Here is a 7,651-nt window from a genome sequence, read left to right as displayed (position 1 = left end):
GTGTTGTTCATATGTATGATAAAGTATGTTGATATTCCAGTTGACGTAAATAAGACAAACGTCAAAAATCGATTGAAAGTAGTTTTCCTCCGAGCTTAACATTATATAAGCTTTACGTTGAACTCATTCCTTGCCATATAATTTAAATACAAATAGCAAAGAGAAATTGAAGCACTTGAATCTTGAATCTAGAATTGATAACACTAACATTCTCACCACCGTTAATGTAAGTCCTGTATTAGTACAAGTATCTATCTATTCGTCTTATTCGTGAATAAATTAGCTTTAAATAGTTTTTGCTGTTAACAGCTTTAATCTGTTGGTCTAGTTTATTTATAATAACCACATATTATTGTGTTAAATTTATTTTAATTTATTTAAACATAATAATTTTATCGTATAATTGTGGTATTTCTTGCGCCACGTTAATAATTAGTAAGCTTGTATAAATCATTATATTTTATTGACTCTCTAATGGCTGGTCGCAACACTGCACTTTAGTGATTAACAATGTTGAGCCGTATGCAATGTAGAAAAAAGTCATATGTTACTATGGAACGTTTATAGACCGATAGCAAATTATATTAAATATAAAAATTAATTTAAATATTGGGAGGGAAAAGTAGGTCTCCATTTTGTACATTAATAAACAATGTGCTTTTTACATTTACGTAAAATGATTGCTCTAGCTAAATTAAAATATGAAATACTTATTAAGTAATAAGGTCGATTAAATTAAAGTATTTAGGTAGTGCAATAAAAGAACATCTTTAAAAGCATGCAGCGCAGCTAAAAGGAAAGTAAAGGAGTTTAAAATGCGAAGTTCGATAACAAGTACTATTATTATTCAAATCTTCATTGTGTTGTCTATCTTATTTTCAAAAATAGATACCCAAACCTAAAATTACACTAATTACTATCTATTTATCACAAAAACTTATGTTACATATTATATACATATTTTATTACACTCCTTCCTAGCATTATTGTTTAAAATTAATTAATATATATTTAAGATAATGAATATATAATTTCATATTAAATATATACTTTTTATGAGTGGCAAAAAATTTATGTAAATGGTTTTAGGCACAGGCATGCTGTTTACTTGGCACAAAACAAGACAATTCGTATTATTGACTGTAATATTGATAAATATATGAAAACTCTAGACAAGATAAACTGGAATATCTCAGTCAGACATAAAGAAGAATGGGCCAAGATCGAACTCCGGTTGTTACCCTGTGTAATGATTATGATCATGATGTTAATGAATTGACACCTCAGTTTTTTTTAAAGCTAAGTACAGCTTTTTAAAATTCAAAGTCAGTTTTATTTCAGTTAACGAAGAAAAAATGCAAACTGCACTTAAAAATAGAGTTGCATTGAGAATTCCTCATAAAGAAATTCTGCATCGCTTTTTATTATTTATATATGATAATTTTATAGAATTATTGCTATTGCATAGTATAAGTTTTAAAGTTTTTTATTTTATCATAATAAAATATAATAATTTTATAAGATATATAATATATTTATCGAATATATAAATGATAAAAATGAAATGGATACATATTTGCAATTATTTAAAATGCATTTAAAGTGATGATATATCTTACATATATTTTAGTTATATTTTAGACAGTAAAACTAAAACCTAAACTCAGAAAATTCATATCGATCTCGTTGACATATTGACATTCAAATTGTTTAATATTGATAAGAAAATTTGTTATTTGTTAGTATATTTAAGTATAAACGAATTGTGCTGCAAATAAAATAATGTCAAACTTTGAACCAAAATTTTATATCGGATGGTTTAATGTTTAATAAGAACGGTTTTAATTTAATATATGCATGTTCACAAATCTTTTGCAAAAGATACTTTTCAGCGAAGATGAAACTAAATTTTTTTCTGTTTGATATTTTTCTATTCAATAATACTAAATATAGTTTTCACTAAACTAAACCTAATAATTTAATAAGTTAACACGTTCAGCTCTAGGCCAATTTTAAAAGAACAATTTTTTTCGTACTTTTTGATATTTTTTGAGTTATTGATATTATCTGTTTTATATATTAATTTGAAAAAAATTTATTTATGATAATTTTTTATGTACATATGTTATTAATATGCTAATTTGACGCGTGCAAAACCGGTAAACTAATGCTATTAATTTTAATTGGCCCATTACAATGCAGTTTGAAAACTTTGATAACTCTAATAAATTTAAAGATAAAAAATTCAATTTTAAAATCAATTAACGCGCAAGCAATCTAATTGATAAAGCTATTTAAAGATTTTTAAAATTTATACTCTAATTAAATGATTACACTTATTTTCTATTATAGTTTTAATTACGTTAATCGCGTGCGAACTGAAAAAATTCATAATTGAAATATTTTATAAGTACTTAATGAGTTTTTAGAATTACTCATCGGATTTGCAACAAATTGTTTTAACACATTAAGCTCTGACCGCTGCTAATCGCGTGCTATTAGCACTTCGATTAAATTTTTTACTTAAATACCAGATGTCCACAAGCATAATTGGTTGTACGACAGAAATGTAGTCGGTTTGCTTTTATATACATAGATCATTTTAAATCACTTCATTGAATTTTGTGAACTCAAACTAACTTGTCTTGTGGCAGGCAGTCAGTAGTTCCTAACATAAACTAATCTAACTTAAATACTTAAGCGAAATATATCGACGCTGTGGGCAATATTTACGAAGTGCAATATTTGAAGTGCAACTCAAGAAATCAAGTATTTTTCAATTTTGTCATAAACATAAAATAAACATTAAATATGTATTAATATAAATAAACCGTATGACAAATGCCCACATTTGTTTTGTTAAATAGTGAAAAATTAACGTTAACTTAAAATACAGGTAGTTTATATTAATTAAACGCAGACATTAACATACCTGCACCTGTACAAGAAAATATTAATTAAAAAAATATCAATCGAATAAATTAATATTCAAATATGCAAAATAAACACTTACATCTATTTAAGTAATGTGTCACAATATTTAATATATATGGTATAAATATAAAACCTTTACAGTTTGGAACTTGGTATTCTGAAAATTAAGTATCCTTTCTAGATTATAAAATATGATAATATTATTTTTAACTTTCTATTATAACAGTTGCATAATAAAAAATAGTAATTAAAAATAAACTTTTACATTTAATGTTTAATTTTATATCTAGTTTGGCTTTTAGCTGAATTAAAGGTGTTTTAGTGAACTTGATATACTTGAAATACTTTATGTGCCTAAACTGGCCCTATAGTTGTCTTCCGCTATCTATTCAAATATAGTTCTGGTTATATAATTATTTTATTATTTATTTTCACACTTATTATAAGAGTTATAATACTAAAAATTAATGTATGTATGACCTTCTTTCAGTTAGTTGGTTTAAGTCCATTAAAACAGTGCACATATATACTCACACGCGCATATATTAACTACATTATGCAGTTAAAATTTGGCTTACAATATACAAATAGAATGTATCTGTTGGTTAACAGATGTTTCACTATTTTTAGCTATTTAAATTGACCTCAAAATATCCATCATTCTCATACTAGAGTTTCAAAAACGTTGCAATTAACATGACCAGTCTGCTAGTCTGCTAGTCTGCCAGTCTGCCACTCAGCAAACCAAAATAATAACAATTAAAGTTTTACTCACGCTTACGAACTAAACAATTTTGTTACAATCAAAGAGTTAATTGAATAATAAAAAGATACATTTTTTAAATTAAATCAATTAAAAACATATAAGATTTTATGAACCGCAACATGAAACTGAACACAAATTACTATTGTTATTACAAATTGCAACACCGGCTTGTAAGTTATAAGATACTAACTTATAAGATATTAAAATTTCCACAATTAAAAGTTCTTTTTATAAATTATTAAGAATCACATTAGTAATGGAAAATAAAAATCACTTAAGCTTATATTTATTTTTATAATATTTATTACACAATACTTTATATTTCATAATTAAATATCTTATATTGAATAAGACTTGATTGCTTAAGTTGATATGGTGCTTGAGCAAGTACAAAAGTTTGCATTTTTTATGATACATCAATAATAAATTTAGTAATTTGAGATATTTATAATATAAATATATTTTTTATATTATATTTTATGCAGAAAGTTTAAGAAATTGTTATTATTTTTCTTATTAACTTTCACAAAATTTAGCTAAAGTTTGTCAAGTAATTTCAAAATGTTCCAATGTTTTTAAAAATTTACTGAGCTCTTTACAACTGATCTCCCATGAATTGATTTTAAATTAATAGTGATAAAAGAAAGTTTTACTTTTGTAAAACTTAAATATTTACAATGGTTTTTATATATTTTTTAATCCGGCTATATGTCACTTTTTGTTAAATAATTCAACGTTTAATTTTTTTATTATATTCTATATTTCGACTCTTCTTGAGAGTCATCATCACGATAACTCTAACACGATCTAACATAAATTAATATTAAGTTTCTATCACACGATATGATTTTATTTTTAAATTTGAACTATAATATCTTTTTCTTGACTTTTTGTAACTAGAAATTAAGAGTAGTTTTTTTTCAAAAAACACAATATAATAATAAAATTTATAGAAATATTATTTAATAATAATTCACATTTTTACGCAATTTTTATTATGCTAGAAATTTTTTTTCTAGAATTGAATTGCCTTGAGGTATAGAATTATTTATTCATTTTTGTTTGCCAATTAATGATTTTAAATACTGGATTGTTTCTGTGTTTGACAGATATGTAATATATTATAATATACGTGTAGTATAGTAAAACCATTATTACGTGGTCATTACTAAGTTGTAAATTTTTTTATAGTTCTTGATTTAGTCTTGATAGTCATAGTATTACTATGAATTACTTAAGAATTATATTGTATTTAAAGAATAATAATTGTGATTTTTTATAGCTCTTCTTGTGGTTTACTTATCACGATGTCATAAAAGAAGAAATAAATCTAGTATTTGACACTCATATATATATTAATATTTATTATACATATAATTTATATGGTTGTATAATAGATATGTTTTGCACTTTAAATAATTCAATACAATATTTAGTTTATTTATTTATTTGTTTAGTCCCTTCATATCATAGATGGAGATTTAACTTTATTATATAACAGTTCAAGTAATGACTATGTAAGTAACGTTCATTACATATTGACATATTAATAGGTAGGTATGTGTCCATAACTCAAAAAATTCAATAAGTAATTCATTTTCATATAGATATTTTTGCAATATACGTAAATGTATTTAAATTTAAAAAATACTTTCAGACTAAAAATAAAATAAATTAAAAACAACATTTTATTTTAACAAATATTTTTAATAATTGACGTTGACATTTTAAATATATAGTGGCATTTTAATTACAAGATTATTTAATAAAGAAAAGATTGGTATATTAGTAAACTACGGAAGGTGAACAGTTTAATAGTTAAAGTAGAATATAGTGAACATATAGTACGCGTAGCAACTATAACGAATATATTAAAAAATTAAATTAATGTCAATACATCTCCATGGATCAAATATTACATGGAAGCAAATATTACAAACTACTATAAGAGTGCAGACTATTTATTAATTTAAATATGTAAGCATTTTGTATATATATAAAAAATGAAGAAATAACAAGTGTTATAATCTAAATACTTCTACATAATAATATTTTACTATATTCAATAAATATAAAAATTGAAGTAATTTTCACCATAAAAAATCGTTACATCAATTGCGTCAATTGTATATTGATTAACCATATTATGCATATTGACTATATTCAATACAGTAAGCTATCATCAATAAAAAGAAAAGTATATGGTTTCAAAAACTAAACATTGATTCCATGGTAGAATAATCAAATATTATCTTATTAAAGTTTAAAATATACATACTAAAAGAATTAGGTTAAAAACAAATTGTTAGCCAATTCCATTTAAAGCTGATAACTAAAAATTTAAAATAAAAAATCAAAAAAATAACTGGAGAAAAAAATGTCCAAAGTGCTAGTTATCAGCACTAAAGGAAATAGAGTTTGGCGAAACTTGTCCTTTACTGCATAGAGATCGAAGAATCGACTGAGTGAAAAAATATATTAAGGCCAGAGCCCTAAAATTATTCACAAAAGTTGACAGGTTGCCGAACCCCGCCATAACAAACCTTAAGTCCACCTCAGGACGCGTAGGAAGATATGCTGATCTACGGTCCGTCATTAGTTAGATGATAAATAAATGACAATGATTCTAGTATAGTTAAAGTTTAGTGTGGGGCAGGGATAAGCCCTCCAGCCACAAAAGAGTAAGAGTGCGCAATAGCACTAACTCAAATCAAAACAACAACACCAACAAGAGAAAAAAATTGAATATACAGCAGTAAATTCTAAATATGTTTAACATCAGAATTCTTTATACAGAAAGTTTAAATAATTATGAATAAAATTACAAAAATGCAAAAAACTAATACTATTCATAAAAAAGATTAATTTTAGTAATAGATTATTAATCTAAAATTATTCATTCGACCAGCGAATCATTGCAATATTATTTCAAATCGAAGCTGCTACTATTAATACTGTAATATAATTTAATCACTTCATCGTATTGAAATATTTAGTAAGAATATTTAGTCTTGTAAGTTAAGAGGCTATTATATCACTAGCTGGTATTTTCAGACAAATGAAAATTTCTAAATGAATTGTCGATTACAATGTTTCATGTATTTAGATACTGGCAGATGCTAATAGTTTTTAGCAAATTTAAAGCCGACCTAAAAAGATATACGACTCCTAATAAATCTGAACTAACTTTTAAATAGTTGTCGAAAGGTGATACAAAAAACGTGTCACTTTCTTAAATATCTATTCTGAATTCACAGTATGCGAAATAAATAAATTATTCATTTTATAAAATTGACAAAATAGTTTCTTGGTTTACAATATACATATTTCTATCTATTCACTGCTGTATCACAGGGAGCTTTACTTTTTATACCCACAGTAAGTCCTTATTCAAAAGTATCTATTTATTATTATAGCCACAGATTTAATGGACACAAATTTATATTATATTCATAAAAATGAAGTTAAATCCAGATCTTTAAATATAAACTTAATTCGCTCTTGTCATATACAAAGAGCAGTTTATTTTGGTCCAAAGGTTTGCCATTGCTGTTATTTTGAGAACTCAGTAAAAAGACATTAAATATCATTAATGAACATGAAGTGAAACTTAATTATGCATACGACTATGTTAACAAATGTTGTTGAATTTTTGATTTTCAATTTTTTTTTTAATATTTTGTTTAATATTATTTACTTATTTTGCATTGCCACCTGTGTTAGTATGAATTTTTAAGTGTTGCTACCGACAAAAAATACGCAATAATTGCAAAGTTCATAGATTTTAAATGGATAAAAACTATAATTACAGGTTTCTAAGATTCGATTTTTTTAAATTTTAATTTTAATTTTGTTTCGTAAATGTTTTTTTTTTGTTTTTTCTTATTGATGCAATTGTAATTTTTTTTCACTTGGTTGATTCTGATGATGAGGAGAAAACTTCTTGGTTTT

This window comes from Teleopsis dalmanni, chromosome 2, assembly GCF_002237135.1.
Source record: "Teleopsis dalmanni isolate 2A chromosome 2, ASM223713v2, whole genome shotgun sequence".
In the NCBI taxonomy this organism is placed as follows: Eukaryota; Metazoa; Arthropoda; class Insecta; order Diptera; family Diopsidae; genus Teleopsis; species Teleopsis dalmanni.
This window is presented reverse-complemented; position numbering follows the sequence as displayed.